The sequence below is a fragment of the Oncorhynchus tshawytscha genome, linkage group LG02 (genome assembly GCF_018296145.1).
Source record: "Oncorhynchus tshawytscha isolate Ot180627B linkage group LG02, Otsh_v2.0, whole genome shotgun sequence".
Lineage (NCBI taxonomy): Eukaryota > Metazoa > Chordata > Actinopteri > Salmoniformes > Salmonidae > Oncorhynchus > Oncorhynchus tshawytscha.
The window spans coordinates 61,847,038-61,873,934 of record NC_056430.1 but is presented as its reverse complement, the minus strand read 5'-3'; the positions used below and the strand labels follow the sequence as shown (position 1 = coordinate 61,873,934).

At 42.9% G+C, this 26,897-nt stretch overlaps 1 protein-coding gene across 1 annotated transcript in view; it reads right to left on the bottom strand.

The window, feature by feature from the left end:
* Positions 1 to 25,755, bottom strand: part of LOC112265302 (E3 ubiquitin-protein ligase pellino homolog 1) — a 55,716-nt gene extending 29,961 nt beyond the window's left edge. Inside the window, exon 1 of the mRNA XM_024442464.2 lies at positions 25,455 to 25,755. The gene's annotated coding sequence lies outside the window, so the exon portion shown is untranslated. The remainder of the gene's footprint in view (positions 1 to 25,454) is intronic.
* Positions 25,756 to 26,897: the final 1,142 nt, after the last annotated feature.

Sequence of the window (26,897 nt, the reverse complement as noted above, 5' to 3'; positions counted from 1 at the left end):
CAAAAAAGTGATTGTGATTGTGTTGAATTGTGTTTGGGAAACAAAGAAATACATGTTTTTAAAAAGGGTAGTGGTAATTTTTAATTCAGTACAAACATTTGAAGGCGGCTACCCTATAAGTTGTGCCAAGAGATACATTTTTTTGGGACAAGTTTTCAAAACTAATGTTTACATTAATTCTAATTATTTCCAGGGATACAGACCATCCTTAAATATATGTACATATCTTTGTTAGAAAGAAAGAATACTATATATGTCACACCCTGACCATAGTTTGCTTTGTATGTTTCTATGTTTTGGTTGGTCAGGGTGTGATCTGAGTGGGCATTCTATGTTGGATGTCTTGTTTGTCTATTTCTATGTCTGGCCTGATATGGTTCTCAATCAGAGGCAGGTGTTAGTCATTGTCTCTGATTGGGAACCATATTTAGGTAGCCTGGGTTTCACTGTGTTTGTGGGTGATTGTTCCTGTCTCTGTGTTTTGCACCAGATAGGGCTGTTTTTGGTTTTCCACGTTTCTTGTTTTTGTTAGTTTATTCATGTATAGTGTCTTTATTAAAAAACATGAATAACCACCACGCTGCGTTTTGGTCCACCTCTACTTCACTTAAAGAAAACCGTTACAATATGTTAAAAATGGCTCAACTTACCCGACTCTTCCCTATCATACAGTAAGACATGAACAAAATGCATTAGTGATTTGTATTTTCCTTCAACTTTCTGAAGAGGCAACGGCACTGGAATGTGTGTGTTTGTTTCTTCACTTTCCGTATCCGTTAGCGATGATGCTAGTGTAATGACAACCATTTTCTGGAAGAATAATGATGAGCGAGAAAGTTAGAGGAATATACATCATACCCCCCCCAATGCTAACCTTCCCTGGTGAGAGGTTAGCATGTCTTAGAGGTATAATATTTGTGCGTCTAACTTTCTCACGCATTATTATTCTTCACGATTAATTCAGGACTATCCGTAATCATGACAGCATCTACATAAATTTAGGAGTGTTTAGAAACATTCTATTCTTACCTATAATAAAAGTGACTCCAAAATTACACAATACATTATTTACCATTCAGTTCTATTGGGCACAAAATAATCTGAAACTCAAAATGGGGGGACTTTGTACAAAAAGTGCTGTAATTTCTAAACAGCAGCTGACAGTCTGCAGTTTAACCTAATTGTATCATTTCAAATCCAAAGTGCTGGAGTACAGTGCCAAAACAACAAAAAATGCGAGTAATTCGTACCTGTGTAACATCAGTTAATAGGAAACACGAAAAAGACCACTAGTCTCTCAAAACAGCTATTCAAAACTGAGCCAGCTAGCTAGTTCAAGGGTTGGTTATGGCTTGAAAGAATAGCAGACCGGCCCACTATCCCTAAAGCAATAATATGGACATATCTGCATTATCTTACCACTTCTGATCTATTATAAATCAATAAGGATAAAGCAGAGATTTTTCTGCTATTGAAATCCTTGGGCGGGCCGGCGGTGTAAAAATAGTACATTATATTTATTTATTTGTATTAGTTTTCGGGATGGAAAAATGCTTTCAGTGTAAACTTAAATGACTAAAACCAGATATAAAGGATGTAGAAAAGATAATGGATCTGTATATTTTTTTTAGAATATAATCTTTGAGAACAAGAATCACCAAAATAAAAGTTAAATCTAATCAAATTAAATTGTATTTGTCACATGCGCCAAATACAACTGGTGTGGAATTTCACATGAAATATTTGCTTCCCAACAATGCAGAGTTTAAAATAGTAACACAAGAGGCATACAATAAAATATACAAGAATGGAGATATATACAGGAAGTACCAGTACCAGATCAATGTGCAGAGGTATTTGAGGTAGACACTGTATGTGCAAGATGGCAGGGGTCAATGACTAGGCATCAGGATAGATAAAAATAAGAATCAAATAAAGAACAGAGCAGCAACAAATTATGAGTGTGTGTGTGTGTGTGTGTGTGTGTGTGTGTGTGTGTGTGTGTGTGTGTGTGTGTGTGTGTGTGTGTGTGTGTGTGTGTGTAATGTATATGTATGTACTAGAGGTCGACCGATTATGATTTTTCAATACCGATACCGATTATTGGAGGACCAAAAAAGCTGATACCGATTAAATGGACGTTTTTTTTTTTTTGTTGTAATAATGACAATTATAACAATACTGAATGAACACTTATTTTAACCTAATATAATACATCAATACAAATCAATTTAGCCTCAAATAAATAATGAAATATGTTCAATTTGGTTTAAATAATGCAAAAACAAAGTGTTGGAGGAGAAAGTAAAAGTGCAATATGTGCCATGTAAAAAAGATAACGTTTAAGTTCCTTGCTCAGAACATGAGAACATATGAAAGCTTAACATGAGACTTCAATATTCCAAGGTAAGAGGTTTTAGGTTGTAGTTATAGCATTTATAGGACTATTCCTCTCTATACCATTTGTATTTCATTAACCTTTGACTATTGGATGTTCTTATAGGCACTTTAGTATTGCCAGTGTAACAGTATAGCTTCCGTCCCTCTCCTCGCCCCTACCTGGGCTCGAACCAGGAACACATCGACAACAGCCACCCTCAAAGCAGCGTTACCCATGCAGAGCAAGGGGAACAACTACTCCAAGTCTCAGAGCGAGTGACGTTTGAAACGCTATTAGCGTGCACCACGCTAACTAGCTAGCCATTTCACATCGGTTACACCAGCCTAATCTCGGGAGTTGATAGGCTTGAAGTCATAAACAGCGCAATGCTTGAAGCACAGGGAAGAGCTGCTGGCAAAACGCACGAAAGTGCTGTTTGAATGAATGCTTACGAGCCTGCTGCTGCCTACCATCGCTCAGTCAGACTGCTCTATCAAATATCAAATCATAGACTTAATTATAACTAATATGGTCGAATCCGGAAACTATCATTTCGATAACAAAACGTTTATTCTTTCAGTGAAATACAGAACCGTTCTGTATTTTATCTAACGGGTGGCATCCCTAAGTCTAAATATTCCTGTTACATTGCACAACCTTGAATGTTATGTCATAATTACGTGAAATTCTGGCAAATTAGGTGGCCCAAACTGTTGCATATACCCTGACTCTGCATGCAATGAACGCAAGAGAAGTGACACAATTTCACCTGGTTAATATTGCCTGCTAACCTGGATTTCTTTAAGTTAAATATGCAGGTTTAAAAATATATACTTCTGTGTATTGATTTTAAGAAAGGCATTGATGTTTATGGTTAGGTACACCTTGGAGCAACGATATGCACCGCATCGATTACATGCAATGCAGGACACGCTAGATAAACTAGTAATATCATCAACCATGTGTAGTTAACTAGTGATTATGATTGATTGATTGTTTTTCATAAGAGAAGTTTAATGCTAGCTAGCAACTTACCTTGGCTTACTGCATTCGCGTAACAGGCAGTCTCCTCTTGGAGTGCAATGAGAGGCAGGTGGTTAGAGTGTTGGACTAGTTAACTGTAAGGTTGCAAGATTGAGTCCCCCGAACTGACAAGGTAAAAATCTGTTGTTCTGCACCTGAATGAGGCAGTTAACCCACCGTTCCTAGGCCGTCATTGAAAATAAGAATGTGTTCTTAACTGACTTGCCTAGTTAAATAAAGATTAAATCTGCCAAATCGGTGTCCAAAAATACCAATTTCCGATTGTTATGAAAACTTGAAATCGGCCCTAATTAATCGGTCGACCTCCACTTGTGAGGCATCTGTTTTTCAAACTAGACACTCTAATGTACTTGTCCTCTTGCTCAGTTATGCACCGGGGACTTCCACTTCTCTTTCTATTCTTGTTAGAGCCAGTTTGCACTTTTCTGTGAAGGGAGTAGCACACAGCATTGTATGAGATCTTCAGTTTCTCAGAACAAGAATCTAAAGTCTAAAATCTACAGAAGGACAGTGTTACTGCAGATTTAATCAGGACAACAGTTTTCAGCTGTGCTAACATAATTGCAAAATGGTTTTCTAGTGATCAATTAGCCTTTTAAAATCATAAACTTGGAATAGCTAACACGTGCCACTGTAACACAGGAGTGATACTTTCTGGTAATGGCCCTCTTTATTCCATAAAAAAATCAGCCGTTTCCAGCTACAATAATCATTTACAACATTAACAGGGTCTACACTGTATTTCTGATCATTTTGATGTTATTTTAAGGGACAAAAAATTAGCTTTTCTTTCAAAAACAAGGAAATTTCTATGTGACCCCAAACTTTTGAAAGGTAGTGTATGTGTGTTTCGGTTGTGTCGGTCTGTGTGTGTTATGTGTGTATGTGTGCGTATCTAGTGTACAGTATGTGAATGTGTGTTGGTTTTGTGTGTGAGTGTCAATGTAGTGTGTGTGAGTGCATGCGTGTGTATATGGTGTGTATATAAAATCTAGTGAGTGTGTGTAGGGTCAGTGCAAGAGAGTCAGTGCAGGTAGTTTGGGTACCCTTAATTTATTATTTAGTAGTCTGGCTATTTAACAGTCTTATGGCTTCCGTGTAGATGCTGTCTCGGCGCCTGTTGGTCCGAGAGCCGATTCTTCGGTGCAGCTGATGGTGCAGCTGTATAAAATTTTGAGGCTCCGAGGGCCCATGCCAAATCTTTTCAGCCTGCTGTGGGGGAAGAGGCACTGCCATGCCCTCTTCACAACTGTGTGGGTGTGTGTGGACCATGTTAGGTCCTTAGTGATGTGGACACCAAGGAACTTGAAAGTCAAGGAACTTGACTCATCAACATCGGTGATCATGCCTACCAGCTTCGTGTCATCAGCAAACTTGACGATGGTGTAGGAGTCATGCATGGCCATGCAGTTGTGGGTGAACAAGGAGTACAGGAGGGGACTAAGCACACAGCCCAGAGGGACCCCCGTATTAAGGGTCAGCATTGCGGAGATGTTGTTGCATACCCTCACCATCTGGGGCCGGCCCATCAGGAAGTCCAGGATCCAGTTGCAGAGGGAGGGTTTTTTTAGACCCAGGGTCCCTAGCTTGTTGATGAGCTTGGAGGGGACTATGGTGTTGAACGCTGAGCTGTAGTCTATAAACAGCATTTTCACATAGTTATTTCCCCTCTTGTCCAGGTGGGAGAGGGCAGTGTGAAGTGCAATTAAGATTGCGTCATTTGAGGACCTGTTGGGGTGGTATGCAAATTGGAGCATAAAAGGCATTTGACTCATTTGGGAGTTCTGCATCACTGGGCAATTCATGGCTGGGTTTCCCTTTGCGATCCAATATTGTCTGCAGTCTTGTACCCTCTCGTCTGCTTCATCCAACCATTTCCGTATTGAGCACATCATTGGTACTTCCTGTTTGAGCTTTTGTTAGTAAACAGGAAGCAGGAGAATTCAGTCATGGTTAGATTTGCCAAAGAGAGGATGAGGGAGGGCCTTGTATGCATTTCTGTGGGTAGAACAAAAGTGGTCTAGAGTTCTTGAGCCTAGTGGCGCAGGAGACTTGTTGGTAGAAGTGAAGTAGGACGGTTTTAAGTCTCCCCAAGTTAAAGTCTCCACCCACCAGAAACGCTGCCTCTGGGTGAGCACTTGTTTGTCAGGGAGAATTGAAAATTCCCAAACAATTAATTTAGCAGATTTTGTTGTAAAATGCAGCCCATCGTACCCACTGCCACTCCCTCAGCCACGCCCACCACCTAAACCCCTTTAGATCCAGAAAAAACCCTGTAAAGTATTTGAAGTGTTTGAAGACCCAACACCCGGGGCAAACACAGCAGTGAAATCTACTGAATGATTTAAGCATCCATGGGGAAACAACAAGAACAGAGAAAAAGATGAGCACAGATTCAAAAAACCTAACCCGTCCCCATTATAAGTCATAAACCGCCAATCCTGTGCCCACGATTAGCTATCTCTCAATTTCATCAAAAAAGCAGACAGGCTTTTTTCCCCATCATTCCGTTCTCACAGATCACTCTTTAAAGGTCTGTTTGTTAGATTTAATCAGTAACTACAATCTGGTGGCTACAGAAGCACTCAGATCTCACCCAAGGTGAGAACGGAAAAACGTATTTTCACAGTACATTCTTACATACTTCATAACAGTAATAGCGCTTGATTTAGAAAACAGTCTAGGGCCACAATTAAATAGCTGTCCGTGGATGGCAGTGATGTTGGGTAAGGTCTGAGGCTGACTATTGATCCCCACATTGGACGTGTCATAATACCCATAAAACCTAGCAAGTCAAACATGGAAATGTTTCCAATCTTTTTTCCCATAGATTTTAGAAACATTTCAAATGAATGAATGTTAATTAACATAACATAGCATCTCCCGGCCTCCACATAAAAAGTATAATAAATCATTTTTATATATACCATCACAATAAATCCACAATCTATTTTAGTCAGGTCTAAAGAAACATAGGAAGAACATGTATTTCAGTAGAACAGAATATGAGTTGGCCTACTGTATGTTATCTGGCTATACGCCATGCCATAGGCTGTAGCCTTGTTCATTTAGCAGACAAGCGATGCGTAGAGGTTCCATTCCATTATTTTATATTATATGATGTTATAGTAAGAAGAATATAATTGAACATAGCTGAATAAAATATAAAGGATATTTTTCCCATTACAGAGTGAGCGTGCGTGTGAAGTGGCTATGTTGAGCATAAAAGTGATAATTTGAAAAAGGTCCTATATGCTAGATTTCGAGTTATTTGGTGACTTTAGTTGTGAATGATACAAGTCTTAGAATGTCTTTGAAATCAAGATATGGGCTGCATGATGCAACTATAAGCTACTGATGATTTAAGACAGTTGCAAAGTTGCAAATAAAAGCTTGCAAAATGTTCCTTGCCTCAAGCACTGTTCTCTCATGAAGAGATCATATTTTCACCCTCTTCTCAACTGAATCTTGTCTTTACTAACATGTCAAATTTGTTTAGATTTTCAATGTCCCATTATCAAATGGGCAAGGGCAGGGGAAAAAATAAATGTAATCTGTATGCACTCGAATAGCGAATGGCGTCCGGGTAGACTACTCTGGCTATTTCACTCCACACAACAACCACTGTTTGAGGAGCAAGCTGGGCGACAGTTGATATTCCGCCCAAACTCTGTATGCCATGGGCTCTCCAACCCTGTTCCTGCAGCTACCCAGTGCTTCATTTTGGAAACCAAGTCAAATCTGTTCAGGAATATCGATAGTAACATATTTTCACAATGAAACATATTTCATTAAACTTACAGCCCATCTCTCTGAAGGAAAAAGGGGAGGAGATGGAAACGCACAGTTGTGAAATATTCTGTAGCTATAGGTATCAACCTATTAATTCTGAAAATATAATACCCTATTACTAGGCTATTCAATATCAAAAACAAACTCACTATAATTGTAGGATAACTCTGAAAGCCACCTTGCACAACCAACAGCATCACCTAGGCCTATACGTCCACTCCCAGACTCATGGATAGAACGTTTGGAGTGTAGAATAAGGTAACCAGTCCATCCAGTATGCATAATAATACAGTCAAAGGCGATTACTACAATTTGTTTAATTTTGTATTGGGTAGACTGATTATATACCAAAGACGTCTTAAATTAGTTTTTTGGTATGTTTTTCTGCCCTGTGTAATATGCCTTTGTATTGTATAATGGCAAAATCATTATTTTAATTGTGTTTTTTGGGGGGGCTTGTGCTCATATATAGGCCTATGCTTATGCATAAGCTCTAATATGCATATGGATATTTTGAATGAATCATTACCTTAGAAAGCGCTGTCCATTTTGTTGTAATTAGACTTTGAAACAGCATCCACAACGACCATGTTTTCCACTCACTTTCAACCGTTGAACTTCTTTCTTCAAAATGATCAATCACAGTGAGGTGAGTTTTAAAAGTACATACTGTTTTGATAATACTTATTTGATGTGATTTTTGTATTGCATTTGCATTGATGTCAGAGTGGTTAGAGGGACAACAGAGCCCTGAGAACCAGCCCATCAGTGACCTGATGATCATTAGCAAGTTGGGTACTACCTACACATGTACAGAGTGCAAAAGAGGAGATTACCGTGACTCAACGGTCATGTGGAATTTTACTGCGGTTAGGACTCATGATGAATGCCAGTGTGGCGATAATACAGTCAGCGCAACAGCCCTATTCACAGATCATTTGGATTAGTCATGTATAACAGATGCACAACTGTGCCATGGAAGAGGAGCCTGGAACTTCAATGTTTCAATTGAACTCCAAATAAGAAGTAAGTAGAGTTGGATAGGACACACCATACAAAACTCATGTGGAGTGCTTAACGAGAGCGAGCGAGAGCAAGAGACGGAGAGGAGAGACAGCTATAAATCGGGGCCAAAATTGTGTAGTGTATACTAGGATGGGGCGGTATCCAGATTGTCATACCTTCATACCGATTTTATGCCATACCTCGATATTCGGTAATACCGGGACTGAACACAAGGGACAGTGTTTTGAAACCCCACTGATACTCTGTAATCCGAAGGTTAGCAATGCTAACAAGTACGTGTAAAATCCCATGGAGAATGCTAACGAGCGCATTGCAAACATTTTATACAGTGTCTGACCTAAACTATACAAGTAACTAAAAAACACAGTTTGCTGCACACACAAAACACACATTAGACAGCAGAGCTCTTGATCCAGGAGGGGATTGTCTGCTGTTACCAAGTGAATGCTTGATTTTGGAAGAAGCTAACCACCCACTAAATTAACAAACCAAAATGTTCAACTGCAGAGCATTTAGCACATTTTAGACAGTTAACCTAATAGTTATAAGATATCTAGCTGGCAAACATTTAGTTTTGAATTCCATACTGTAATTTGATCATCTAGCGCATGTTACACATCAGTGAGTGATTTACAAGGCTCTCATCATTTTGTGCTTGTAAACGTGACTGGGGACGACCGTTAAGATTCAGAATGAAAAATTATGTGACAGGTGAAATGAAGAACGCAATCTTCTTTATCTTATTATTTTGTAAATGTTAATTTTTTAAACATTTTGATCTTGTCTCATCGCTGCAACTCCCCATCGGGCTTGACAGGCGAAGGTCGAGTCATTGTAACGAATCTCTTCGTCGTCTGAGGAGGAGTAGGAAGGATCGGACCAATATGCAGCGTGGTAAGTGTCCATGTTAATTTATTAGACTGAACACACAAAACAAAATAACAATGTGAAAGGAAGAAACAAAACAGTTTTGTCAAGTGAATACACAAAACAGAAAACAACTACCCACAAATCATAGTGGGAACACAGGCTACCTAAGTATGGTTCTCAATCAGAGACAACGATTGACAGCTGCCTCTGATTGGGAACCACACCATGCCAAAAGCATAAATACAAAACATAGAACAAAAACATCAAATGCCCACCCCAACTCACGCCCTGACCAAACTAAAACAGAGACATAAAAAAGGAACTAAGATCAGGACGTGACAGTCATGCGTCCTCCGACACATGACAGGCCAAACCGCAATTCTTAACACCCACCCACTTAACCCGGAAGCCAGCCGCATCAATGTGTCAGAGGAAACACAGTTCAACTGACGACCGGGGTCAGCCTACAGGCGCCCGGCCCGCCACAAGGAGTCGCTAGAGCGCGATGAGCCAAGTAAAGCCCCCCACGGTCAAACCCTCCCCTAACCCGGACAGCGCTAGACCAATTGTGCGCTGCCCTATGGGACTCTCGATCACGGCCGGTTGTGATACAGCCCCTTCTTTATCTTCTAACGTATTACATAAGTTAACTTCAGGTATTTATACTGAACAAAAATATAAATGTAACATGCAACAATTTTAAAGATTTTACTGAGTTACAGTTCACATAAGGAAATCAGTGAATTGAAATGGATTTCACATGACTGGAACACGCTGTCGTACACGTCGATCCAGAGCAGCCCAAACATGCTCAATGGGTGGCATGTTTGGTGAGTAAGCAGGCCATGGATAAGCTGGGACATTTTCAGCTTCCATGAATTGTGTACAGATCCATGCGACACGGGGCCATGCATTTTCATGCTGAAACATGAGGTGATGGCGGTGAATGAATGGCACGACAATAGGCCTCAGCATCTCGCCACGGTATCTCTGTGCATTCAAATGGTCATTGATAAAATTGAATTGTGTTTGTTGTACGTAGCTTATGCCTAACCATACCATAACCCCACGCCACCACGAGGCATTCTGTTCACAATGTTGACATCAGAAAACCGCTCGCCCACACGACATCATACACGTGGTCTGTGGCTGTGAGGCTGGTTTGGCGTACTGCCAAATTCTCTAAAACAACGTTGGATGCGGCTTATGGTAGAGAAATTAACTTTCAATCCTCTGACAACAGCACAGGTGGACATTCCTGCACTCAGCATGCCAATTAACAAAACTGCACATTTTAGAGTGGCTTTTTTGTGTGTCCCCAGCACAAGGTGCACCTGTGTAATGATCATGCTGTTTAATCAGCTTCTTGATATGCCACACCTGTGAGGTGGATGGATAATCTTGGCAAAGGAGAAATGCTCAATAACAGGGATGAAATACAAATTCGTGCACAAAATCTGAGAGACTAAAGAAGAAGAAAAAATGTGAGTATGGAACATTTCTGAGATGTTATACTGTATTCCCATGAAGCATGGGACCAACACATGTTACATGTTGCATTTATATTTTTGTTCAGTGTACCTACTAAGAAGCTACAAATATTAAAATGTATTAAAAAAAATGTCAAGAAATTGTTTCAACAGTATTGACTGTATTGGAAAAAACATCCTGTGGCTTTTTCCAAATACCCCGGTATACCGTATGTTGACTATACACTTTTTTCTCCCTCATACACACACGCACATGAACACACACTCATAAAGGAGATTTTTGCGCCAGTGTTTAACCGTATGACGCAATCACAAAGATAACCATCAAACAAGCACAACCAACCATCAAACAGGAGCAGGTAGGTGAGGCAACCATTAGACACACATTCACAGGCCAAAAATGCCCAGTAGTCAGCGCTACTTAAGGAGATATACACTCACCGGACAGTTTATTAGGTACACCCATCTAGTACCGGGTTGGACCCTCCAGTCCTGGAGGGCGCCCGTTTCTGAGATACTGGATCCAGCACACCTGGCACCGACGATCATACCATGCTCAAAGTCATTTAAATCACTCGTTTTGCTCATTCTAACGTTCAATCGAACAGTAACTGATGCCTCGATGCCTGTCTGCCTGCTTTATATAGCAAGCCAAGGCCAAGTGACTCACTGTCTGTAAGAGCAATCAATTTTCGTGAACGGGGTGGTGTACCAAATAAACTGTCCAGTGAGTGTACAGTATACTTACACAATAAACATGTAATGTAATAATAGTAGACGGCACTACTGTAAATAAACACTTACATTTACTGTACTTTTACTTGTAAACAAAGTCCATGTGTCTATCCTTCTGGGCGAATGAACTGTAAAACTCCTCACTGTTGGCCCTCAGTTTTAAAAGTATCTCTATCTAGATGCAATGGAGATGATGCCAAGGGATGAGAGTCATCCTTGATCGGTCCGGTTTCTACTGTTTCAGTGCAGAAAATCACTTCACAGATGCTGATGTGTCTGGTATAGTGAGGACTGCAGTAACTGCAGTAACTTTGTCGCCTTGGGGACAGTCTGTGTCAGGTCATGCTGGAACAAAAAGCTGAGGAGCTTTCCAGGTGATTTGTCTCACACCACTTGTGAACTATACAATCCGACCATTAATGAGCAGTGCCACAATTGATCGTCTGATTCCACAGACTGGATCTTAATTCGATCACATTTGTTCCCGAGTGTATTTGTAGTGTATTTGAGTTTTAAAGAGGTTTCTTGTAAGAGGTGCGTGACTGGCTGCAGGGAAGTCAGGTGCAGGAGACCATAAACGGGGTAATAACCGGAGCAGTTTAATATGCAAAACCAACGACACTCAGAACAACAAAATATGGGTACAAAATAACCACTGGCCTGAGGAGAGACACATGGAACGAGGGGTTAATACGGTATTCGGGGGGAGGCTGTAACCTGTAACTAACCTCGTTCAGTCTCCTCAGGACTTTAAATGGCCCCACAAACCGCGGCCCCAGCTTCTGGCAGGGCAGGCTTCGGATCGAGAGCCAGACCCGGTCCTCACTGCGGTGACGGTCTGCGTCGGCTTTCTGGCGCAGCACGGCCCGCTGAAGGTGAATATGAGCAGCGTCTCATGTCTCCTCCGTGCGCCTGAACCAGTCGTCCACCGCAGGAGCCTCGATCTGACTCTGATGCCAAGGCGCCAGAACCGGCTGGTACCCCAGTACGCACTGGAAGGGGGAGAAGTTAGTGGAGGAGTGGAGGAGCGAGTTCTCTGCCATCTCTGCCCAGGGCACGAACGCCACCCACTCCCCCGGCCGGTCCTGGCAATAAGACCTTAGAAACCTACCCACATCCTGGTTAACTCTCTCCACCTGCCTGTTACTCTAGGGGTGAAAACCCGAGGTAAGGCTGATCGAGACCCCCAGACGTTCCATGAACGCCCTCCAGACCCTAAAAGTGACAGGTGCAACCAAGGCCGTTGTGGAACGGGTAAGGGGTGTAGCTTACCTCTGGGCAAGTGCCTAGGAGCCTTACACTGGGTGCACGCCAAACAGGAGGAAACATAAACCCTCACGTCCTTAGCCAAAGTGGGCCACCAGTACTTCCCACTGAGACAGAGCACCGTCCGACCAATGCCTGGATGACCAGAGGAGGGTGACGTGTGGGCCCAATAGATCAGCCGGTAACGGACAGCAGACGGAAGGTACAGACGCCCAGCGGGACACTGGTGGGGAGCAGGCTCTGCACCTAACGCCTGCTCAATGTCCGCGTCCAGCTCCCACACTACCCACGCCACCAGGCAGGAGGCCGGGAGTATGGGAGTGGGATCCATGGGCCGCTCCTCTGTGTCATACACCCGGGACAGTGCGTCTGCCTTCACGTTCTGGGAACCTGGTCTGTAAGAAAGGGTGAAAACAAAACAGGTGAAAAACATGGCCCACCTTGCCTGGCGAGGGTTCAGTCTCCTTGCTGCCCGGATGTACTCCAGATTGCGGTGGTCAGTCCAGATGAGAAAAGGGTGTTTAGCCCCCTCAAGCCAATGTCTCCAAGCCTTCAACGCCTTGACAACAGCCAACAGCTCCTACATCATAGTTTCGCTCAGCCGGGCTGAGCTTCTTTGAGAAGAAGGCACAGGGGCGGAGCTTCGGTGGCGTACCCGAGCGCTGAGAGAGCACGGTTCCTATCTCAGCCTCGGACGCGTCCACCTCCACTATGAACGCCAAAGAGGGATCCGGATGGGCCAGCAAGGGAACCGAGGTAAACAGAGCCCTCAGGTGACCAAAAGCCCTGTCCGCATCAGCCGACCACTGCAAACGTACCGGGCTCCCCTTCAGCAGTGAGGTAATGGGACCCGCTACCTGACCAAAACCCTGGATAAACCTCCGGTAGTAATTGGCAAACCCTATACCTAACCCTGACGCAGGGATTCGGAGACATATGTTTCCATAGCCACCGTCTCCGCCTGTGACAGGGGATACTCCTGACTCTTGGGAAGTACGGCGTCTACCAGGAGATTTATCGCACAATCCCCCCGACGATGAGGTGGTAATTGAGTCGCCCTCTTTTTGGAGAAGGCGAGAGCCAAGTCGGAATATTCGGGGGGAATGCACACGGTGGAGACCTGGTCTGGACTTTCCACCGTAGTAGCACCAACGGAAACCCCTAAACACCTCCCCGAGCACTCTCGCGACCACCCAGTGAGAGCCCTCCGTTGCCATGAAACAGTGGGGTCATGACAAACTAACCAGGGTAGGCCTAGCACCACAGGAAACGCAGTGAAGAAGAGACTAATTCTCTCCTTGTGGACCCCCTGCGTCACCATGCCCAGAGGAGTGGTGGCCTCCCTAATCAACCCTGAACCTAATGGTCGACTGGCGTGAACTGGGAAGGGCATAGCCATTGGAACAATGGGAATCCCTAAACTATGGCCGAATGATCTGTCTATAAAATTCCCAGCTGCTCCTGAATCCACGTGCAGCTTATGCGGGGAAAACTCAGGAAAAGTAACATACAAAAACATGTGTGCAACAGAGGGCTCTGGGTAAGAATGGTGCCGGCTCACCTGGGGTGACGCCAGCGTGCCCTGTCTGCTGCTTCAATCCCCAGAGGAACCAACCCGGCACCAACCGGCAGTGTGACCTCTGCGGCCACAGATGATGCACGAGACGGAACCTCCTCCGGTCTCCCTGAGTGCAGCATGGAACCGACAGACCCCGCTCTGGACGTCTGCGGGTAGCCAGCAGGTTATCCAGCCGAATGGACAGGTCCACCAGCTGGTCGAAGGTGTGCGTGGTGTCCCTGCAGGCCAACTCCCGACGGACGTCCTCGTGCAAACTGCAGCAATAGTGGTCGATCAGGGCCCTGTCGTTCCATCCCGCGCCGGTGGCCAGGGTCCGAAAGTCCATCGCAAACTCCTGGGCGCTCCTTGTCCCCTGCCTCAGATGGAAGAGACGTTCACCCGCCGCTCTACCCTCGGGCGAGTGGTCGAAGAGTGCCATCTCCCTCTCCACACACGGCGTTGGCCCACTCCAGGGCTTTCCCCAAGAGGCACGAGACGAGGGCGGACACCTTCTCACGGCCCGAAGGAGCCGGGTGGACGGTTGCCAGGTAGAGATCCAGCTGCAACAGGAAACCCTGGCGGCGTGCAGCCGTCCCATCGTACTCCCGAGGAAGGGCGAGACGAATCCCACTGGGAATGGGTGCAGGGGGGCCGAGTAGTGGAGACCCCGGCTGTGCTGTTGAAGGCGCTGGAGGAACTCCCTGTCTCTCACAGTGGTCCATGGTTTGGACGACGTGGTCCATGGCGGCACCGAGATGGTGGAGCATCGCCGCGTGCTCCCGGACGCGCTCCTCGACCCCTATAACAGGGGCACCTGCTCCTGGTGACTCCATATTCGGGTGTGAAATTCTGTAAGAGGTGCGTGACTGGCTGCAGGGAAGTCATGCGCAGGAGAGCAGAAACTGGGTAATAACCAGAGCAGTTTAATATGCAAAACCAACGGCACCCAGAACAACAAAATATGGGTACAAAATAACCCGTTGCGAACTAGTCAGAGTGCACAAACACTTTACAACAAACAATTTCACACACAGACATGGGGGGAACCGAGGGTTAAATACATGACAAGTAATGAGGGAATGTAAACCAGGTGTGTGGGAAAACAAGACAAAACAAATGGAAAATGAAAGGTGGAAACAAGGAGAGTAACCGACTTTGGCGGAAGTCGTGACACTTCTAAAGTTTGTAATTTCCACTTAGACATTTCATTAATGGCCGATTAATTAGGGCTGATTCATAACCATTGGAAATCGGTATTTTTGGGCGCCGATTTGCCGATTTAAAAAGAAAGGAAAAAAAAAAAAAATGTATACCTTTATTTAACTAGGCAAGTCAGTTAGGAACACATACTTATTTTCAATGACGGCCTAGGAACGGTGGGTTAACTGCCTCTTTCAGGGCCAGAACGACTTGTCACCTTGTCAGCTCGGAGGATCCAATCTTGCAACCTTACAGTTAACTAGTCCGAAGCAATAACGACCTGCCTCTCTCTCGTTGCACTCCACAAGGACTGCCTGTTACGTGAATGCAGTAAGCCAAGGTAAGTTGCTAGCTAGCATTAAACTTATCTTATAAAAAAACAATCAATCAATCATTCATTTCTTACCTTTATTTAACCAGGCAAGTCAGTTAAGAACAAATTCTTATTTTCAATGACGGCCTAGGAACAGTGGATTAACTGCCTGTTCAGGGGCAGAACAACAGATTAGTACCTTGTCAGCTCGGGGGTTTGAACTCGCAACCTTCCGGTTACTAGTCCAACACTCTAACCACTAGGCTACCCTGCCACCCCTCATAATCACGAGTTAACTACACATGGTTGATGATATTACTAGATATTATCTAGTGTGTCCTGCGTTGCATATAATCTGACTGAGCATACAAGCATACAAGTATCTAAGTATCTGACTGAGCGGTGGTAGGCAGTAGCAGGTGCGTAAACATTCATTCAAACAGCACTTTTGTGCGTTTTGCCAGCAGCTCTTCGTTGTGCGTCAAGCATTACGCTGTTTATGACTTCAAGCCTATCAACTCCCGAGATTAGGCTGGTGTAACTGATGTGAAATGGCTAGCTAGTTAGCGGGGTACGTGCTAATAGCGTTTCAAATGTCACTCGCTCTGAGACTTGGAGTGGTTGTTTACCTTGCTCTGCATGGGTAACGCTGCTTCGAGGGTGGCTGTTGTCATTGTGTTCCTGGTTCGAGCCCAGGTAGGAGCGAGGAGAGGGACAGAAGCTATACTGTTACACTGGCAATACGAACGTGCCTATAAGAACATCCAATAGTCAAACGTTAATGAAATACAAATGGTGTAGAGAGAAATAGTCCTATAATTCCTATAATAACTACAACCTAAAACTTCTTACCTGGGAATATTGAAGACTCATGTTAAAAGGAACCACCAGCTTTCTCATGTTCTGAGCAAGGAGCTTAAACATTAGCTTTCTTACATTGCACATATTGCACTTTTACTTTCTTCTCCAACACTTTGTTTTGCATTATTTAAACCAAATTGAACATGTTTCATTATTTTTTTGAGGCTAAATAGATTTTATAGTTCCAGCCGGAACTGGGAACAATCATTCAGTATTGTTGTAATTGTCATTATTGCAAACACTTTTTATTTATTTTTTAAATCGGCCGATAAATCGGTATCTGCTTTTTTTGGTCCTCCAATAATTGTTATCGGTATCGGCGTTGAAAAATCATAATCGGTCGACCTCTAGTTTCTTTGGTCTTATTTTGGACCTAAGCTTGTCGACTGCCTTCCCACCTTTGGAACAACAACTCCCATTTTAAGGGTGGAGACGTGCATCTCCTCATTATATACAAATCTCTGTTTTAAATGGGAAGGTGCACACAGCACAGAGGAGCGAAGGAGACCAAAAATACATGAGAACCAGCGGACATAAACACATATAAAAATTTAAAAAATAACAAAACCTTGCTTCTTGCGGTATAGGCATTTTGAATATCCCGCAAAAACATACATTTTAATGAATTCTATATAATGTATCTACCACCAAGGCAATGAGGCATAGCTCAGCTGGCTCTGTAGGTAGATCACATCAGCCTACAAATTGTGTGTTGCAGCGACTATACTACTCTTAGTCAGCCAGGACTGGGAACATTCACACACCTTTGCACCCTACAAAGACTCCATTAGAGTTGGACAAGAGGAATACCTATGTGAGAATGCTGTTCATCGACTACAGCTCGGCATTCAACACCATAGTACCCTCCAAGCTCGTCATCAAGCTCGAGACCCTGGGTCTCGACCCCGCCCCGTGCAACTGGGTACTGGACTTCCTGACGGGCCGCCCCCAGGTGGTGAGGGTAGGCAACAACATCTCCTCCCCGCTGATCCTCAACACTGGGGCCCCACAAGGGTGCGTTCTGAGCCCTCTCCTGTACTCCCTGTTCACCCACAACTGCGTGGCCACGCACACCTCCAACTCAATCATCAAGTTTGCGGACGACACAACAGTGGTAGGCTTGATTACCAACAACGACGAGACGGCCTACAGGGAGGAGGTGAGGGCCCTCGGAGTGTGGTGTCAGGAAAATAACCTCACACTCAACGTCAACAAAACTAAGGAGATGATTGTGGACTTCAGGAAACAGCAGAGGGAACACCCCCCTATCCACATCGATGGAACAGTAGTGGAGAGGGTAGCAAGTTTTAAGTTCCTCGGCATACACATCACAGACAAACTGAATTGGTCCACTCACACAGACAGCATCGTGAAGAAGGCGCAGCAGCGCCTCTTCAACCTCAGGAGGCTGAAGAAATTCGGCTTGTCACCAAAAGCACTCACAAACTTCTACAGATGCACAATCGAGAGCATCCTGGCGGGCTGTATCACCGCCTGGTACGGCAACTGCTCCGCCCTCAACCGTAAGGCTCTCCAGAGGGTAGTGAGGTCTGCACAACGCATCACCGGGGGCAAACTACCTGCCCTCCAGGACACCTACACCACCCGATGTTACAGGAAGGCCATAAAGATCATCAAGGACATCAACCACCCGAGCCACTGCCTGTTCACCCCGCTATCATCCAGAAGGCGAGGTCAGTACAGGTGCATCAAAGCTGGGACCGAGAGACTGAAAAACGGCTTCTATCTCAAGGCCATCAGACTGTTAAACAGCCACCACTAACATTGAGTGGCTGCTGCCAACACACTGACAATGACACTGACTCAACTCCAGCCACTTTAATAATGGGAATTGATGGGAAATGATGTAAATATATAAACAATGCTACCTTATATAATGTTACTTACCCTACATTATTCATCTCATATGCATACGTATATACTGTACTCTATATCATCGACTGCATCCTTATGTAATACATGTATCACTAGCCACTTTAACTATGCCACTTTGTTTACATACTCATCTCATATGTATATACTGTACTCGATACCATCTACTGTATCTTGCCTATGCTGCTCTGTACCATCACTCATTCATATATCCTTATGTACATATTCTTTATCCTCTTACACTGTGTATAAGACAGTAGTTTTGGAATTGTTAGTTAGATTACTTGTTGGTTATTACTGCATTGTCGGAACTAGAAGCACAAGCATTTCGCTACACTCGCATTAACATCTGCTAACCATGTGTATGTGACAAATAAAATTAGATTTGATTTGATTAGTAGGTTTTCAATACCATTTCGAAAGACAGAGAACACACACATCTCTGACAAGATGTAATTCTTAAGGTCCCAACAGGTTAGCAGATAAATGAGAGCTGATGCCAAGTCTTCTTGAGAAGAAACACCCTGCAATTCAGTCACATTTCTATATTCCCTGTCCATGAATAAAGCCAGTTAACTGCAGAGGACAGAGGCCCATTCACTGGCCTGTAACTAGATAATGGAGGAGCTTTGCAGCAATAGCACAGAGAACCACCCTCTCCCAAGACAAGGAGGACGACTTTTAAAGTGATTTCACTCCTCTGCAGTAACAAGGACACTGTTGTTGCACCCCTTTCATTCCTCTGGTGACAGAAGTAACAGCCTCCGGTCTGACTGGGCGGTGAATCGTTTTTAACCGCACGACAGGGAGTCGGGGGGCGCGATTTGGTGTCAGACTGGCTTCACACAGAGAGAACGCGAAACAGCTTCTGTGCTTGGTGGTAGTACATAGAGTGAGGCATTATATGACAATAAAGAATACTAACTGCACATCAACAAGTGCTGTAGCTAATTCTGCGAAGCCTTGATTAGCTTTGAGAAACCGAATTATGTAATCAGTACTGTATTGTGCTTTTCACCCAGGAGAAGCAGGGAGGTTAAAGGAGTAAAGACAGGAGTTTAAACCCAGCTAACGTTAGAGATGGCACAATTATTGTGTAATCGTGCAACCAACATTAATTTACATAACATCAATTTACATAACAATAAGATAATAAGCCATTGGTCATGCTTGCAGATAGCGGGAGATCGTGAATTAAATTCTACTATATTCTATTTTCATATTTACAATTTGTATATATTAGAGGTCGACCGATTAATCAGAATGGCCGATTAATTAGGGCCGATTTCAGGTTTTCATAACAATCGGTAATCTGCATTTTTGGACACCGATCATGGCCGATTACATTGCACTCCACAAGGAGACTGTGTGGCAGGCTGACTACCTGTTATGCGAGTGCAGCAAGGAGCCAAGGTAAGGTGCTAGCTAGCATTAAACGTATCTTATAAAAGACAATCAATCTTAACATAATCAGTAGTTAACTACACATGGTTGATGATATTACTAGTTCATCTAGCTGTCCTGCGTTGCATATAATTGATGCGGTGCCTGCTAATTTATCATTGAATCACAGCCTACTTCGCCAAATGGGTGATTTAACAAGTGCTTTTGCGAAAAAAGCACTGTCGTTGCACCAATGTGTACCTAACCATATACATCTACGCCTTTCTTAAAATCAATACACAAGTATATATTTTTAAACCTGCATATTTAGTGTCACGCAAGAGAAGTGACACAATTTCCCTAGTTTAATATCACCTGCTAACATGAATTCCTTTTAACTAGGGAAATTGTGTCACTTCTCTTGCGTTCTGTGCAACAGAGTCAGGGTATATGCAGCAGTTTGGGCCGCCTGGCTCGTTGCGAACTGTGTGAAGACCATTTCTTCCTAACAAAGACAGACAACTTCGCCAAACGGGGGATGATTTAACAAAAGCGCATTTGCGAAAAAAGCACAATCGTTGCACGAATGTACCTAACCATAAACATCAATGCCTTTCTTAAAATCAATACACAGATGTATATTTTTTTAACCTGCATATTTAGTTAAAAGAAATTCATGTTAGCAGGCAATATTAAACTAGGGAAATAGTGCCACTTCTCTTGCGTTCAATGCACGCAGCGTCAGGGTATATGCAACAGTTTGGGCTGCCTGGCTCGTTGCGAACTAATTTGCCAGAATTTTACGTAATTATGACATAACATTGAAGGTTGTGCAATGTGACAGCAATATTTAGACTTATTGATGCCACCCATTCGATAAAATACCGAACGGTTCCGTATTTCACTGAAAGAATAAACGTTTTGTTTTCGAAATGATAGTTTCCAGATTTGACCATATTAATGACCTAAGGCTCGCATTTCTGTGTGTTATTATACTATAATTAAGTCTATGGTTTGATAGAGCAGTCTGACTGGGTGGTGGTAGGCAGCAGCAGGCTCGTAAGCTTTCATTCAAACAGCACTTTACTGCGTTTGCCAGCAGCTCTTGCGCTGTTTATGACTTCAAGCCTATCAACTCCCGAGACTAGGCTGGCAATACTAAAGTACCTATTAGAACATCCAATAGTCAAAGGTATATGAAATACAAATGGTATATAGAGAAATAGTGCTATAATAACTACAACCTAAAACTTCTTACCTTGGAATATTGAAGACTCATGTTAAAAGTAACCACCAGCTTTCATATGTTCTCTTGTTCTGAGCAAGGAACTTAAACATTAGCTTTTTTACATAGCACATATTGCAATTTTACTTTCTTCTCCAACACTTTGTTTTTGCATTATTTAAACCAAATTGAACATGTTTCATTATTTACTTGGACTAAATAGATTTTATTGATGTATTATATTAAGTTAAAATAAAAGTGTTTATTGTTCATTCAGTATTGTTGTAATTGTCATTATTACAAATATATATATAAAAATGGGCTGATTAATCGGCATCGGCTTTGTTTGGTCCTCCAATAATCGGTATCGGAAAATCATAATCGGTCGACCTCTAGTATATATATAAAAGTTTTCTAGCAGGCGAGATGTAACGCTTGCATTAGCCTCCTACTAATTCAGAGTTATTTCCATGCTAACAGACGAATCACGAAACTACAGCCATCAACATACTGTTGTTCTGCACATGTTGTCCTGTGCTTCATTGTGTCTATCGTCAGGTACTTACATTTAATGTATTTTGTACTATTTTTGTCATTGTTATGATGTTTGATTACAAAATACCCAGTACATACTGTGTCAGCCTAACAAGACTTTTAGGACTTTAACGTAACCCTGTTTACAGAGGGTCATAGGTGCCATTTTCCACAATCCAATAAAGAGGGTTGCTTTTGGCTGTAGGTGGCCATTTCATAGGCACCCATCTCTATAAGGAGATTATCAAGGGAAGGACAAAGTCTGATCCAAACATGGCACCTCATAAAAAGGGTTAGACTGCAGGCTAATAAGCTTATGGCTGGCTTAGAGAGCGAGAGAGAGAGAGAGAGAGAGAGAGAGAGAGAATTTCCAAATAATTTAATACAGTCAAAGTTTATTCTTCTTTATTAACGTCATTAACAATGGGGGGTAAGGGAGATGTCATCATGTCAGTTTAAAATGGAGTCCAACGGTGACATAACCTCAGGAGTCTGACTTTTGAGGTAGCAGATGTAGGGTGGCAGTTTACATTTCAAACACTTTGAATTATTCATTGAGGTAAAACACAGACTACCCTGAAAGGCAAATAAATCATTGTTTAAAAAAAAATAAGTATACCATGTTGTGCCTAGAATGCATCTTCCTCAGAGAGTGAAGATGGAAGATGGTCTTCTGAAATTCAAACTAAAAAAGCTAGGCTACATCTGTCAACTACTGGTGTCATCCTCATACAAGGTACCGATTTAGCTATAGGTAAGGATAACGTCCATTTGCTTATGAGCAGCAATGTCACAGAGAACACGTCATTATACTATCATACAAATTCAAGACAGAAAGTCATCACTTTTATTTGTTTTTCCCCATTCTCCAACCATCAGTCAGAAGAATGGTGAAAAATCTAATCAAATCAAATGTATTTGTCACATACACATGGTTAGTAGATGTTAATGCGAGTGTAGCGAAATGCTTGTGCTTCTAGTTCCGACAATGCAGTAATAACCAACGAGTAATCTAACCTAACAATTCCAAAACTACTACCTTATACACACAAGTGTAAAGGGATAAAGAATATGTACATAAAGATATATGAATGAGTGATGGTACAGAACAGCATAGGCAAGATGCAGTAGATGGTATCGAGTACAGTATATACATATGAGATGAGTAATGTAGGGTATGTAAACAAAGTGGCATAGTTTAAAGTGGCTAGTGATACATGTATTACATAAAGATGCAGTAGATGATATAGAGTACAGTATATACATATACATATGAGATGAGTAATGTAGGGTATGTAAACATTATATTAAGTAGGGAGGTAATCATGGGCAAAACAAAAGTTCCCAAGCAAATGTGTTTCCCCTATAGCGTTGAAGCAGAATCAGCCAGGTAGGCAACCTCTCCATTTTCCAAGTTCATGGAGAACAAGAAAATTAGGATACATCCCAAATGGCATCCTATTCGCTATATAGTGTACTACTTTTGACCTGCACTAATGGGCCCCAGGTCAAAAGTAGTGCACTACATAGGGAATAGGGTGCCATTTTGGACGCAGATCAAAAGTGGTGCACTACTACATAGGGAATAGAGTGCCCTTTTGGACGCAATCCTGCGAGAGATAAGAGGCGGTGGCTTGTAGGTGCCCATGATTGGACCTTTCAAACACATCAAGTCGATCTTGATAACAGGAGAGGAATGAAGGAGGGGCGTAAGCAGAAAAAGGAATGTGGAGAGGAGAGGACTGGATAGGACCAATTAAAATAGCCTTTATGTCTTTCTGTCCAGTCAGGAAAAAGGGAAGAAAGGGATCTTTCCAGGAATGACTTTCATTAATTGACTTTACCACAGAGGCAGATCTCCAAGTACTTTCATTAATTGACTTTCCCACAGAGGCAGATCTCCAAGTACTTTCATTAATTGACTTTCCCACAGAGGCAGATCTCCAAGTACTTTCATTAATTGACTTTACCACAGAGGCAGATCTCCAAGTACTTTCATTAATTGACTTTCCCACAGAGGCAGATCTCCAAGTACTTTCATTAATTGACTTTACCACAGAGGCAGATCTCCAAGTACTTTCATTAATTGACTTTCCCACAGAGGCAGATCTCCAAGTACTTTCATTAATTGACTTTCCCACAGAGGCAGATCTCCAAGTACTTTCATTAATTGACTTTCCCACAGAGGCAGATCTCCAAGTTAGAAAGATTTACAGGCTAGGTGGCGAGTTGTTTAATGTTTTGTCTATTCATTCACTCTCTGTACAAAATAGATCAGTCACACAAGTTCCAACCTAAACATGAACCAATGTCATGAGAATGGTGAGCATGTAAGGGCCCTTGACAGGGAATGTAGGCTAAAATACCATTATAAGCCATGCTTGCACAACACTACACAAACAAAGGCCTAAATGTTGGTCATGGCACACCCAATGTTGCTGTTGTTAACATGATACAGCCTATGAATTACTTAGTAACTTTGTGGCTATGTGTAATAAACCATAAGTTACATGTTTTTAGTATGTGCCCCAGGGTTGATGTTAACTAATTGTGTTTCTCTACCCTTTAGCGACTTCTGAGTCACAGAACCCAACGTGATCCTCACAAACGGCAGGCTCTGAACGCTCCATCCATGTTCAGCCTCAGCAACCTTCGGTGACCCCACGTTTGTTTTTCTTCCCGAATCAAGGCATGAAACACACACCCATCCTTAGGGCTTTTCTCCCCAAACAAATGGACTTGCATAACTGATCCCAGCACAACCTGTTGACATACCAGGGGTGAGTCGGAAAAGCATCTTATCTGGGAGGTTGGAGTCGAGTAGGGAGACAGGCCTGATTAAATAAAGGAAACGGATCCAGCCCATTTCAGGAATGGAAACTCTGGTGAGAGTGATATGATGGTGTTATTTTTAAACTCTCCCAAGCATCCACAGATGATGTAGTCCACTACTGAGGAATATAGTCAGACGACAGTATGATGATGCAAAGCCAGTTTTCTAAGACAGCACAATCATGAATCAACTGTGCTTATAATAGATTGGAGGGGCAAATGGAATGTCAAAGTATAGACAGTTGGCTACTAACAGCCCTATCATACTCAGACGACAGTTTGAATCGAAGCCAGTTTCTCTTCAAATAAGCCTAACCTTATATAGAGAAGGGTCAATGGGTATTCCGAAGTAAAGACAGTATATGCTACACACAAACACAGCTCTATTATGATAGGGACAGCAATGAATATGACTGGACAGTTGAGCAAACGAGCCCGAATTTGGGGGAACAAAAGAGGGAATCACGAGGCCAGATGCTCGAGCAAGATGATGCATGCAAATCAGTTTATGTTGTGGGAACAATAGCCCCCAGCTGGGCTTTCTCTGTGCGGGCCAAACCTGCTTGTCAACCACACGAGGGAAAGAGAGACCCTTCATTGTGCACAACCAGTAACGTAATATACATACTTCAAAAGTGCCATAGACATTTCATTACACATACCCTACCTCTCTCTTAATAGTTAAATGGGTGACGTTAGGTAGGCTACTTGGTTTTCCATGTGTGAATGATGACAATGGGCTATAAACCAACCTCATTTTAGGGTTTTCTTACTGCTGGAAAATGTTGTCATTGTTTGGTTTCTGTGCCATGAATAGACTAACTTGAAAGTAAAAAGTGATACGTTGTAGGCTAGGCCTACTACGGGTAACGTTAATAGTCGACAACAGAAAAAACGTGTAAAAGGTGTGCAACAATTAACGTTAGGCTACAATTTTATATTGTGCTGATGATGACAATAACTTTCCCCTGGGTAGCCAAGCAGATTGCAGTAAAACAACACGTCAGCTACATCAAATAAAGCACATTGTATGTGTTTCAAACTCGCCTTACCTAACGATAATCCGACAGCATCATCTGGACTTTCCCGATATTCGCTCGAAATCCAATTTGAATGCTCCAGTTGAAAAAAAGGAAGGATGAAAGGAAAGCGATTCTGTCCGTGCTGACCTAAACACCGAATTGTCGAGTCATTTTTACATTCACCTGCTAATATATTAATGTTTATAACGTTGTTATATGCTGTCCAACTATTTTCGCTCTAATGTGCTGGTAAACGGACTCAGTGTAGGACAATACTAGAGTGAGTAATCTTTACAATCGCGTCTTTGCTCCAGTCTGCTCGTGCTCACATGAAGTTACGTCATGAGACGCGTCGAAACGTACCATGGGCCTTGTAGTTGTAGCCTAGTCTACTGGAAATACCACACTGCACGCACACGCACGCACGCACACACACACGCACACACACACGCACACACACACACACACACACGCACGCACACACACACACACACACACACACACACACACACACACACACACACACACACACACACACACACAGTCTTGTACAACTAACCTTGTGGGGACACACAATTCAGTCCCTTTCCAAATCCAATTTTCCCTAACCCCTCACCCTAACGCTAACGCTAACCCTTACCATAACCTTAACCCTAAACCTAACCTTAACCTGAACATCTAACCCTAACCCTAACCCTGAACTAACCCTAGCTCCTAACCCTAAACCTAATTCTAACCCTAACATAAATTCTAACCTTAACCCTAAACCCCCTAGAGATAGCATTTAACCTTGTGGGGACCAACAAAATGGGGACCAAGTCAATTGTTTGTTTGTCAATGTGTGTGTGTGTGTGTGTGTGTGTGTGTGTGTGTGTGTGTGTGTGTGTGTGTGTGTGTGTGTGTGTGTGTGTGTGTGTGTGTGTGTGTGTGTGTGTGAGTGTGTGTGTGAGAGAGAGAGAGAGAGAGAGAGAGAGAGAGAGAGAGAGAGAGAGAGAGAGAGAGAGAGAGAGAGAGAGAGATACTAAAATAATCCCTCTTCTGCAAGACAGGACTCCTCCATATAGTGACTTTTAAATAACCTATTAGTTCACAATTTCTTGGTTTGCCTCTGCATTTCATTGGGGGAAAATGGTAGGTCTTCTTCACTCTTGCTTGCTTGTCTTTGCACAGATGTATTCCTGCTTCAATATCTGGAATTTGTCCCACGCTTTCAAAGAGCTCTTCACACCATACTGCCGAAAACCTGAGGGCCATTTTTTTCCTTCAGCAATGAAACACACATCAACATAGCAACAGCACTGCATTTGGTTCTTAAGAGTTCAGCAGGAGCATAGGGTGCAGCGAATGCTGTGCTAATACTGGCAAATATTACATTTCCAAACAACTAAATGATTGTATGCCTGACCTGTAAGCTGTTGTTATGCAGTCATGGAGACTGTAACCATGAACACTGATATGTTTACATAATGTTTT